At 37.2% G+C, this 12,665-nt stretch overlaps 1 pseudogene; it reads right to left on the reverse strand.

The window, feature by feature from the left end:
- The window catches only part of LOC121872049, a 99,366-nt pseudogene extending 87,985 nt beyond the window's left edge, over positions 1–11,381 (reverse strand).
- Between the last annotated feature and the right edge of the window lie 1,284 nt (positions 11,382–12,665).

Raw genomic sequence — 12,665 nt, forward strand, 5'->3', positions numbered from 1 at the left:
ATGCACCACACTCTAAATACATTGCTCCTCATTTACCCAGAGATATTAGAATGCCTGCAACTGCCTAGCTTGTACAATAGACGGCAAGGGGTAACATAGTTGAAGTTTTTAAATATCTCGGAGGGAACTACTCGGAAGAATCCATAACTGGAGCTGGAGGATGCCCACCCCACAAGGAGAAACAGTTAAGGTTCAAGAAGCCAGAAGTCCAGAAAATTGTGAAGCTAAACCTTTTTTTGGAGTGAGAGATGTGAAATCTTGGAGCAATATGCCAAAGTGGTGAGACAGCACCAAGTGAGAGCTCTTTCAAGACCAGACTTGACCAACATTGATGCAGGTACAGATACATTCAGGAGCCAGTACATGCCCAGCACTTGCCAACAGTGCATAACTGAGACGTGAACAACAGTCCAAGTGGCTAATGAGCTGATCAGTAGAAAACAGGATAAAAGGAAGAGATTCTCATGGGGAAACTTACCCAGAAATTTGCAAATTCTTTATTACCATGACTTTTTGAAATGCATCCTTTGCAATAACTGGGGCATTCCTGTACTGTATATAAAATTTCCATAATTGCAGCAAATTATCAGATATGCCAACATATTTTGTCTGTACACTCTTCTGGCTTAGTAAAACTTAAGCCTTTATCACTTCTTGACCCTTCAACTACAGTATATAAACAGGAAACACCATGTGGGGCACAGGGCCAGCCAAGCACCCATTTCAATCTCTGAAACACTTGTATGTACTGGTAATCAGGTTTTTTCCACATATGGTACTTAAGCGAGTGGACCCGGGTTCGATCCCCAGGCAAGTTTCTTTACGCCATTTGCCTCTCTCTACCTCGCAGCAATTGAGGACCTGGATGTTCATCGATTTGCAAATCGTGTTCCAGGGTAATGGTTAGCCAGTGCTGTTGGAAAGTTGTCCAGTCTTCTCGGACCATTCCTTAACACTGGGTCATGCAACTCATTAACTTGAGGTGTGGTTGTTGTGTTGGCAACAGCATCTACACCTTAAACAAATTCACGCCTAGGTGGCCCTAGGGCCGGCCATCTTCGATTTCGAGGGGCATCCATTATTACATACAGTACGTGCTACATTTCTTCTATGGACAAGGTTTGACTGTACAGAACTATACTTTGATAAAGATATAAACGGTACCCATTCCACTTTTGTTACATACTGTGAAAAAATATGAGGGAATAAGGTTGCTCTCACAAGAATGCGACACTTTGTAAGGGAATTTTCAATGTCATATTTACACAGAAATTTCATTTTTATTTCCTTTCCCCCTCCCACACTTGCATTCTTTGAGTTAAACTTATTTAGCTACAAATAAAAGATTCTACAGTACAGATACTAAATAAATAAGGGTCAACCTGTCTTTTTACTACATTTTCTAAACTTTTCAATAACATTGTATTCTATTACATCAGTTAGCAAACTACATACAGTGGTCCTTCGGTTAACGAACGCTTCGTTAACTACAGTGGGGTATGCTATAACAAATCTAATTGGTTCTAGAACCTCATTTGTTATAGCATTCGTTCGTTATGGAATTAATCCGTTCCAGGCCCCCAAATAAAACCACTTAACAATGAAAAATTTCTGTGGAAATTGTAAAAAATACGGTACTTTATCTTACCTTAGTGTTGTTAGCATGTAGGACAGAAGGCAGAGGAGGAGGGGGAGGAGAGAATTATGGAGAAGAGGTGGAAGGAGAGGAGTCATCCTTCCACCTCTTTGGTGACTGTCTTACAGGCACTTTGTCTGTTTATTTATAATTTCTTTCTTAGTTTCAAGAGTATATTAGCTTTCTCACTCTCTTTTGACGATTCATTGTTACAATTGTACACTTGTATAACAAAATAGTTTTAAAAATAACACGAATTTCCACATCAAGACGAAATTTCAACAAGTTCAGTGGTGCACTGACTACACAATGAACCAATATGGCGCCTGACGCTCTTGTTGTGAGCCGCGGTACAATAATATTCATGCGCCAGACGAAATAGTCCTGTATTCATCCGCGTTCGTTGTAGGAGTTGCGTTCGTTATAGCATTCTCAATTTTATAGGTAAAACCGTTCGTTATAGGAATATTCGTAGTAGAATACGTTCGTTATAGCATACCCCACTGTAATTACCTTCCATAAGAATCTTCAATTCGGGGAAAAAAAAAAGATTAATGATATCCTTATGAAAATCACGTTTTGTTGTGCGCATCAGCTGGTCAGCTAATGGACTGGTCTGCCAATTCAGTAATCTGTTCTGTTTCCATTCCTTTCCAATGGAGTAAATATCAATAAAGTTGTGCTACTTAATATTTTTGAATGTTTTATATTAAAATTATTAGTCATTTTAATATTTATTTAACATATTGATAATATATCCAGTACAGGCTCAGTCTGGCTTTGTTTACTATCAAGAGAGCATCTATTTTGTTGGTGTCTTAAATATTTTTTTTCATTGAAATTTTTTGTCATTCTGAACTTTAGTTAACATATTAATAATAAATAGCACAGTGCAGAGTTGATTTAAAGAAAATAATCTTGAATTACACCGAGTAAACTTGAAATTTTATTGGTGAAATGACTGCATCAAGCATGGGTCCCCTGAAAGGTGATTTCTCCTCCATCCCCACTTCCTTCTCTTCTCCCTTCTCCTCCACCCCCACCTCTAATTCCCATCAGCAACCAGGAACCTTCTACATACACACCTCAAAGTAAGTGTACTTAACTGCATTTTTTTTCACTTTGTGTGTACTTTTCGCTGAGCTGGAACCAATTACCCAATATCCCATTGAAACAATGTTATCGATTAACTAAATTTTCGGTTAACGAACGACCTTGTGGAATGAATTGTGTTCATTAACCGAGGGACCATTGTACTGTAGTATAATTCAATTTTTTTGTACAATCATACCTAACAATAACAGATTAGACCCAAAAAACAGAGTTGTACTGTCTAAGGTTCATCTAAAGACAATTTTCCATTTACAGTACAGGTATATCTAATAATTATAATTTGTATTTCTTCTTGCATATACATATCTTCCCAGTGGAGTCCTTTTTTAATTAGAATGGGTTTAAGCAGAATATTGAACACTGTACCAGAAAGCTAAGCATTTATCACCCCCAACTTTAATTAAGTTAGGTTAAAATGACAAACCTTACTACTTGTTTATATAATTCTTTTTACAAGAACCATTTACTGTATATTCATCAGTCACCATCTACAGAGCTCCTCCCATTAAATCAATAAGGTAAAGAAGATTACAGGTACAGGTAGTTCTGCTATAACGCGATAATTGTGTTCTTGTAAAATATCGTGTTATAGAAAATCGCGTAATAGAAATAACAGGGCTTATGGACAAAATAGGGTTAGGTGCAGATTACTCGAAATCAAAAAAATTTAGTAGTTAGCCTAACACAAAGGATAGCACAGTCTAAATAAATGTTACATTCATATCTAGTAATGAAATCATATAGTAAATGTAACACTTTACCTTGAAAAAATATGAATGTACAGTGGGGTATGCTATAACGAACGTAATTGGTTCCAGAATCTCGTTCGTTATAGGATTAATCCGTTCCAGGCCCCCAAATACAACCGCTTAACACTGAAAAAATTCTGTGGAAAATGTAAAAAATACGGTACTTTATCTTACCTTAGTGTTATTCAGCATGCAGGTACCCCTAAACACTGGCACATCACTATCACTTCCACTGGGAGTCTTGGCTTTAAGGTCCTCAAACAATTGTTTAGCCTTCTCACAAATTATAGCTTCACTAATGTTACCACCTGCCATTTCTTTCTCCTTTATCCACACTAAGAGTAAATTTTCCATCTCTTCAATCACATTACACCTTGCTTTGCTAAGTCTAAAGATTCCCTTAGCCACTTGCACAGTTTTTAACTCCTCTTTATTCTTCAAAATCGTACATATAGTCGATTTAGCCATCCCATATTCATCACTAAGTTTCGCAATGCTTCTTCCATTCTCACGTTTCTTTATAATTTCTTTCTTAGTTTCAAGGGTTATTAGCTTTCTCACTCGCTTTGGACGACTCATTGTTACAATTGTATACTTGTATAACAAAATAGTTATACAAATAACGCGAATTTCCACATCAAAAGACGAAATTTCAACAATAACAGTGGTGCACTGGCTACACAATGAGACAAAGATGGCGCCTGACGCTCTTGTTGTGGGTCGCGGTACAACAATATTCATGCGCCAGGCGAAATAGTCCGGTATTCATCCGCGTTCGTTGTAGGAGTTGCGTTCGTTATAGCATTCTCAATTTTATAGGTAAAACCGTTCGTTATAGGAATATTCGTAGTAGGATCCGTTCGTTATAGCATACCCCACTGTAACTTGATGGGGGAGAAGGGTGATTTTGAGGTTGATAACATCGAGCTTCTCTTCAAGTGTTATATCCTTTCTTTTACGATCATCACCGGGAATTCTATCACCAGAACACTTCTTGGAGATATTCTTCTTTACCATATTCACAATTAATACCACAAAATTGGAGAAATAGTAAGCAAAAATTGCGGTATAGCAAACAAGCGTTCGCGTTATACAAATATCATTCCTAATTCATAAATCGCGTTAGAGCAAATTCGCGTTATCAAAACACGCGTTATAGCAGAACTCACTGTATAGAGAAATTTAGTGGTAATGCCAAGTCATCATTCAAGAAGCGTCCACTGCTTATAAGCAAAGAATGTATATCTAGTGGTGGAGGAATGAAACAATTACAGGGTAGCTAGTAAATCACTGAAATAGATCACAAGAATCATTCTAATTTATCATGACCAAAACTAGCCAAGGATTGTTTGGTTAAGATGGATTAGGTTGGTTTTGGCAAAAAAATTTTTTGATTTTCAAACTAAAGAATCCCATAGTTTTTTCCTTGCTCTTACACTAAATGTAGATGTTATGCACTAATATAATTTAGAACTGTATATAGGTATTCAACAGAAAAATATCTGTATAAAATGGAGGTCTTATCCTCAATTTTAAAATTTCAGAAAATATTCCATAGCTGTTATTGCTACATGGAAGCCACACATACACAACATTGCTAAAGCTGCCTCCCTAAAGCTGGGAATGTTGTACAGATGCCACAGCTACTTCACTCCTGAGCAGTTGCTTCAAGTTTATATGGGATTCATTCGTCCTAACTTGGAGTACTGCTCTCATATCTGGGGTGGCTCTTCTTCTGTCCAACTGTTAGATAGGGTGGAATCAAAGGCATTTCATTTTATTAACTCGCCTCCTTTAGTTGATAATCTTTCTTCCCTTTCTCTTATCCCTTCTTCTGTCCAACTGTTAGATAGGGTGGAATCAAAGGCATTTCATTTTATTAACTCGCCTCCTTTAGTTGATAATCTTTCTTCCCTTTCTCTTCCCCAAAATGTTGCTTCACTCTCTGTTTTACAGGCATTTTAACGGGCAATGTTCGGTGGAGTTGGCATCCTGTGTACCGCCGGAAAGGCCGTGGGCTCGTAACACTTTTCTTGCCCGCGGTGCCCACCGTTTCTCTGCGGCTGTCGGTCACAATAGAATAACCCGTTATTGTACATCCTTCTTTTCTCACACAGCTAAACTGTGGAATGCTCTGCCTTCTGTGTTTCCATACGCATACAATGTCTCACTTTAAATTCCTGGTGTTCCGGCATCTTTGTGGTGTAGATTAATGTTATCTTTTTCTTTTCTATTTTTAATTTCTTTTTACTCTTATTTTTTCGCCCCCAAGGCCCCGTTGTGGGTCAAGACCTGTGCCAGGGTGAGCTATTCCAGTAAAAAAAAAAAATTCATAGTGTATTCATTGCATTTCATATTTATTTTAACTTCATTTCCGTCGGGAAATTAGTTTTTGAGCCCCTTTAATTACCAACAATATTGGTTGCACAAAGTGGGCTGGGCTTTAAAGTAGGAAAATTGTGGGGCAAAAACACCCCCATAAAAAAAAAACTGGCAAAACCAAACCTAACAAAACCTCCTAACCAGAAGGACCTGACCTAACCTCCTATACAACTGGACCCCCAGTATGTAAACCTAACCTAACTTCACTTTTTCAAAATTTACCTTAATTAACAGACGGAAGAGGATCTTGATACAAGCAATCTAATTTACAACTTTGACACTTAACTGAACCAAGGAGTAAGCCATGAGACTAAATATGTCAACAGCTGCAGCTTCGTTCTTGAATACCCATTGAATTACACGGCAATCTCCCAATGAACAACCTTCAGACACCATCCTGCAACTTACACAATTCAAGTTCCAGAGCTTTCACCTGCTCATGAGTAAATAATGTATTTCCCTGTTAACTTGTACTATGTTTAAGTGAAATACAAATGTCAAAATAACTCGAAAACTAAAAATTTCTGACAAATGCTATAGAGCAAAGTACTGTATTCTTATTTTTGTCATTTTTTGTTAACCACCCATTACCTTTTTTCACATGATAAATATATTTTTCTGCTAGAGCATAGGTCAATGACCCACATCAGGGCCTGGAGGAGAAAACACCATCACCACCATCATCATCATCATCATCATCATCATCATCATCATCATAATAATAATAACAATAATAATAATAATAATAATAATAATAAATAATGAATACAAATTATTAAATTATAATAAACATTAAATAAAAATATAAAATATAATAATAGTACAGGGGAAGTAGTAATAAAAAAATCAATCGTGAGAAACGATATATGTATGCTCTGTTGTCAAAGTAAGAGAAAATTAAAACCCTGCAATTGTGTGTTAATGAGACAAAGTCAGATCAGCAACCTGGGACTTGGTCACAATTTTATTGATGCCAGATGGCAGCAGGGTCTACCATTAGACAACACATTATGCTTCCAATATCTATCCAGGCAGTAGTACCTGCCAGAGTGTATTGTGATGGCACTGAGTGCAAGCTCTTTCAAGGTTAAACTTGACCAACACCGGTGCAGGTTCCAATACAGTATACTGTATTCAGGAGACAGTGCATGCCCAGTACTTGCTAACAGTGCGTGACAGATGCGACCGGCCACCCAATCGGCTAATGAGCCCATCAGTGGCGGAGGATAAAAAAAAAAGATATCCATGGCATGGCAGCTACAGAATATTAACCAACTTTTCTTATTGGCAGCAAACATTATTCTCACATTCCCTATATACAGTATGGTACCTGTTTTATGTACAGTGGTAAGTATGGTTAATATTGACAACTGACCACCTGATGCATTATTTGTTTTGATGTTTATTTTCTTACAATATTTTCATCAGGGAGTTCTGATATGAAAATCATTTCTTGTACAAATGCTTCGTTTGGTCGATAATTAGGTGCCTAGGCGGGCACTAGTTTGTCTTCCGTGGTAATGTAGCGGTGACGTCTCATCCCAGACAATCATTTGACATACACTATTTCAAAACACTCCGCCGCAGGGGGCCGGATCAACGCCAATGTTCAGTGTATGCTTATGAGTGGTTCGGTATGGGCGGCTGCTCTCATGTCCACAAAAATCGTAGAATTACACCATATCACCCATATCACAGAAAGTTCGGTAAATATGCATATTACAACAACTATGGAATTTGAAAAAACAAATATAAGTGGTTTTCTGATGGATTTGGGTGTGATTAGTTCAAATCTGACCTTCGTTTTGTTGGAATGCACTCATTTGTGATTTAGCCCCCCCATAACAATACAGGGGAAGAGAGTGGGAATTCGGGGTTTTGGGCGGGGGAAAGCAAAAAAAACAAGTGATTTGTGGATTATACACAACCAAACTAAACCGTACCTAACAACCTAATGGACCCCCGGTGGCCCTACCCGGTGGCCGCTAGTGCCATATGTTTGGTAATAGCCCAGAGTCGCGTGGTCAGCCTCCACAATAATATCAATAGCCATTACAGTATTTCTTACCTTACTCCGAGTCAGGGACAGGTGCTCTGATTTAATTCTTTTTAAAATTCAATAACTTCATTATTATAAATTTGTGACAGAAGTGTACAGTATATAAGAAATTGATAATAGAAAAAATAGTTCTATCGATTGAGTGAAGTGAATTTCCGGAATTCTTTGATTGCTGTACGTAATTTGCACAATTACCGAAAGTTCTTTATGTTTAATATACCAGGGCTAGGAGGTAAGGTTTGGTAGGTTTGTTTGTTTGTTTAGGGTGATGGTCTCCTAACAATGCTTCTGCTGCTTGTTTTTCTTATCAACTAAGGTTAGCCCAACCTAACCTAACCCAATCCAACCTTACCTAACCTTAGCATAAAACCGTCTTATAGAGGACACTGTTGCAGTTTGTGCAAAGGTTTTTTTTTAACCTAACCTAACCTTAACATAAAACTGCTGCTTTCCTCTGAGAAGACAAAGAAGTGCGCGCACCTTAGGTGCCTAAATATCTACCAAACAAAGCATTTGCAGAAGAAATGATTATCATATCAGTGCTCACTGATGAAAATATACTATCTAAATAAACATTAAAACAAATAACTCATTGGCGGGTCACTTGTCAATATTAATCACCAAATATTTCGTCATTTTACCAACATTGTTTACTGTTGTAGTCTTGGCCTAGATTTGTAAACAAACCTTTAATGCCTCTCCCTGTGCAGAAAACATGAAAATCTACTTTTTTTTTTGTTTAGAGTGAATAGTGTGTACCACTTGGATTGCCATGTTCGCCTTCCTCCTTCTGTTGATATATAAAACAATAAATTGACCCTAATCAACCTCCCTGACAAAATCTAAAATAAATAAAATAAAACCTTTCAATCAGGAAGTTAAGTCAAGTTGGTCCATCTTGTCTACAATTAATAACTTACATCACTGTTGGAGAAAAGTCTGGGTTTTTTATATTATTATTATGCGCTGGATATTTTGCCGTGACCGGCTAAGTTCCTACTAATGCTATTTTACCGTGGGTGTGCTCTGATTGGCTAATTGTCCATTACTGGTGAACAATGCAAGACCTATATTTGACCATGAATCTGGCAGCATTTGGCATTTATTTCGCTGTGAGTCGATCGTTGTATAGCTATAAACATACCTAACCAGAAGTTGTTCGATTTTGTTAATTTTTTCCACAAATGTTATTATAAAGAGGCAACATTTACTAGAACCTAATACATAGAACCTGACCTAACCAACCAAAGAAACCTACCGAACCTTACCTAACTCCTTCGACGGGTGTTGGACCCTCCCGTCATATTAAATAGAAAGTACTTAGCCAATCAGAGCGCACTCAAGGTAAAATAGCAGTAATAGGAACTTAGCCGGTCACGGCAAAATATCCACTATGTTATTATTAATATTACCATGAATATTATTATAACATGTATTACAAAACCATTACACATTGCTACCAATTTTTTTTTTTTTTTTAACACAAGTGTTAATGTCTATGAAACATCGTTTGTCCTTTGGTGTGCATATAAACACGTATATGATGACTGGTTCCCTGAAAGCTCCTCACATCACAGAGAATCACGTTGAGGATGGAAACATCAGAAACCAAATGCAAGAAATTTAGAATTCCTACGCTTACTTATTTCTATTCATGAGATCAAAAAATGGTATTATTGCATTTGTTGCCACCACAGCAATCCTAGGTTAGGTTCAAAATCATATGGTGGCAACAAATTAAATTTTCCCCCCAAACAAGTTTTCTTCTACAAAAGCAATCGGTATTTTTGCATTTACACACCGCACATTCCTACCACTAATCTATTATCATATTCAAATAAGACGTCTAATTATAAGATAATTTTCATCGAATACATTACCGGCGGAAATGTATAATAACAGAGATAGCACATCCAAAATTTTATCTATTTTCTTCCATTAATCGCCTGCCTCACCTCCAACACTGCATGTCTCCTGCGCCTCCTTCATAAATCATCACACGCATGCGTTCCCGTACACGTCACGCGGCCAATCAAAAACGTTTGTGCAACCAATTAAAATGATGTTTGGTTTAATTCACAGTATATTTGGCTCAATCTCATATTTTGAAATTCAAGTTCAGTTCCGACCATGGAAGTCTGCGATGCGTGTCACTTAAATTATATGGAGCTGATTGCGAGTTTTTGGGAAAAAAGCGAAGAAACTATAACATTTTTTGATCACATGGTGTTCTTCCAACCTCAGTAAAGTGTACTAAGAGCAAGACAATGTAAATATCGCGAAGACCAACATATGTGGCGTTGTGTAAGAATCTCAGAATCCAACGACGAAAAAGAACCAAGCCAATAAGGTAAGAAATAGGTGATTCCATCATATGGCAAGAGTCAGTTAGGTTAGGTTAGGTTTGGTTTTCTAGTGTTTTTGGTGTACTTGGCCATGATTTTTTTTTTCAGAAAACGTTCATCGGAAAAAAAATAGATAAAAAACCCGGCTAATTTCTGCCAGAAATGAAGGTCATATTCGGTCTAAACACTCACAAATACACTAGAAAAATATAATTTTGACTTTCTAACAGAGTGCGGTGTGAAGGTGCAAATTTACCAAGCAATCTCCCAGAAATGGCTCCTTCCCACGTGTTTGTCATCTACACTATCACCTGTTGTAAACTATTACTGTACTATACCTGCTGTTCCCTGTTCCAATATTTTGCAGAACTAAATACTACGGAAATGACCCTAATAAAGAAATTTCCAGAAATACCTTGGTTTCATGCTGTTAAAAAAAAAACCCTATACATTGCACAATGAACTATTGAGTTACAATTCCTTCCCAGTTAGAATATAACAAAAATTTACATCTATGAGAACTAATAAATATAAAATTTCATGCAAAAAGTAAAGTAAACTATTATAAAAACGCCTGCAACAAAATAAAATAAATAATCCAAGGGTAAGATTCGATTTGTTGATGTTATCATGTAATCAATGGCCAATGTTGACAAGTTAATACCTGGACCTACTGCCCTCGCCACCTGCCTGGTCACTGTTACCAATAATGTATTAAAGTTATATAACCCTCATTCATTATACATAACATGTGGGTGCATATGAGGGTAATAGTTCCCCAGTACTGTGTCCTTGGCCCAAATTTTTGACAGGACACCGGACTCCATTGCCTGATAACAAATGCCTAACGGGAACTCCTCCTCTACTCGCCTCCTCTATTTATCCACCTAGCGGAAATTAAACAAAATGTCTCCATAACAATACACGACAAAACATTTACAGTCCAAGAGGGACAACCATTGGGCATTCAAAACCCTTTATGTGTTAGTTAACTTACAATTCCTTGACGAGCATTTCGGCTGGAGGTGTTCACACATGGGGTGCTCCTGACACTGGTTCTTACGTCACGGGAGGACAACATTCACCCCTAGGATGACTCACTCCATTTACTTTAATATAACTTATCTGGTATATAGTTGCCATGTAATCTGCTGCGCCATCTATATATCATCATCCTAACAACTCTGACCATAGAAAATATTAAAATGGAAGACTTTATTAATATTATTATTTTGGTTATCCCCCATTTAATACACATACTATGATGGACAACGGAAAGGATAATAACATGGCAGGGAACAAACTTCTCCTCCACCATATTCCGAGTGGTTTTAACGTCATTAATTTAGTTTGCTCTAAGTTACACTGCAGACCTCACTATTATTTTTCATATACTATTTGCAGAATGCAGTCCCTGCCGTACACCATTTGACGGCTCTCTTAGGCAGAAGCTGTCGGTAGACGGGAGCGCTATGTGCACTGCCCTTTGATCATAATTAATTACTAAAAAATCACAAGAACACTCGCTAATTTTCTTCTGATTCTCTGATTTCCTCTTTCATTAATAAGACAACTATACAGGTATATATAACATCCACCAATAAAGTTGAGTGGTTAGTACTATTAGATTAATCAAAATTGTCTTGTGTGTTTATTGTATTAGTTAAAATTTAAATGCTAATGAATGAATTAATTTTATTCTGCCTTCGACTGCAGCTAAATCATATCCCAAACGGAACCCCAATGCAATTTTAACCTGGGAAGGCAACCAGTGACTCATTATTTAATAAACCATTAACAGCTTTCTTGGGCTGTGGTTGACTCGATCATTGTTTCTATACCTGCACTAAAATTGTGCAATGTGAACTTGTATGTCGATATTTACTGAAGATCTATTTATTATAAATTAACGTCCAGAACAGAGCCGTGCTATCCGAGGGTTAAAAACTGGTGCTATATACAGCCCTGACCCGAACCAGGAGCAGCGCCATCTATTTTTGGGATAGTTAGCTCACTCCCACATCCGCCAGGGTGTACCAACTGTTACTGGCTCGTCTCCGCCTCGTATTATTTCAACAACAAACACCTGAATATTTCCAGGCGTCGAACAGCTGATAGAAACCAATAAATAGTCATTACATAAATCGTAACATTGATCACCGTGTTACATATATTTTAATTCAGAAAAATAAACGCACTTTCCTAAAAAACATTTTATAGTATTTCACACAAATTTTCCAAATTAAAATGGTGTTAATTGTCTTCTAGGTGGATCGATTTTATCCGTTGGGGGAGGTGGTGAAAAAGTGAGGGAAGGGAATGCAATACAGCCTAGTTAAATAATGCACTTCGACAAAGCTGCAAGATATTAGATTACATTT

This window comes from Homarus americanus, unplaced genomic scaffold, assembly GCF_018991925.1.
Source record: "Homarus americanus isolate GMGI-L3 unplaced genomic scaffold, GMGI_Hamer_2.0 scaffold51476, whole genome shotgun sequence".
NCBI classification, from domain to species: Eukaryota; Metazoa; Arthropoda; class Malacostraca; order Decapoda; family Nephropidae; genus Homarus; species Homarus americanus.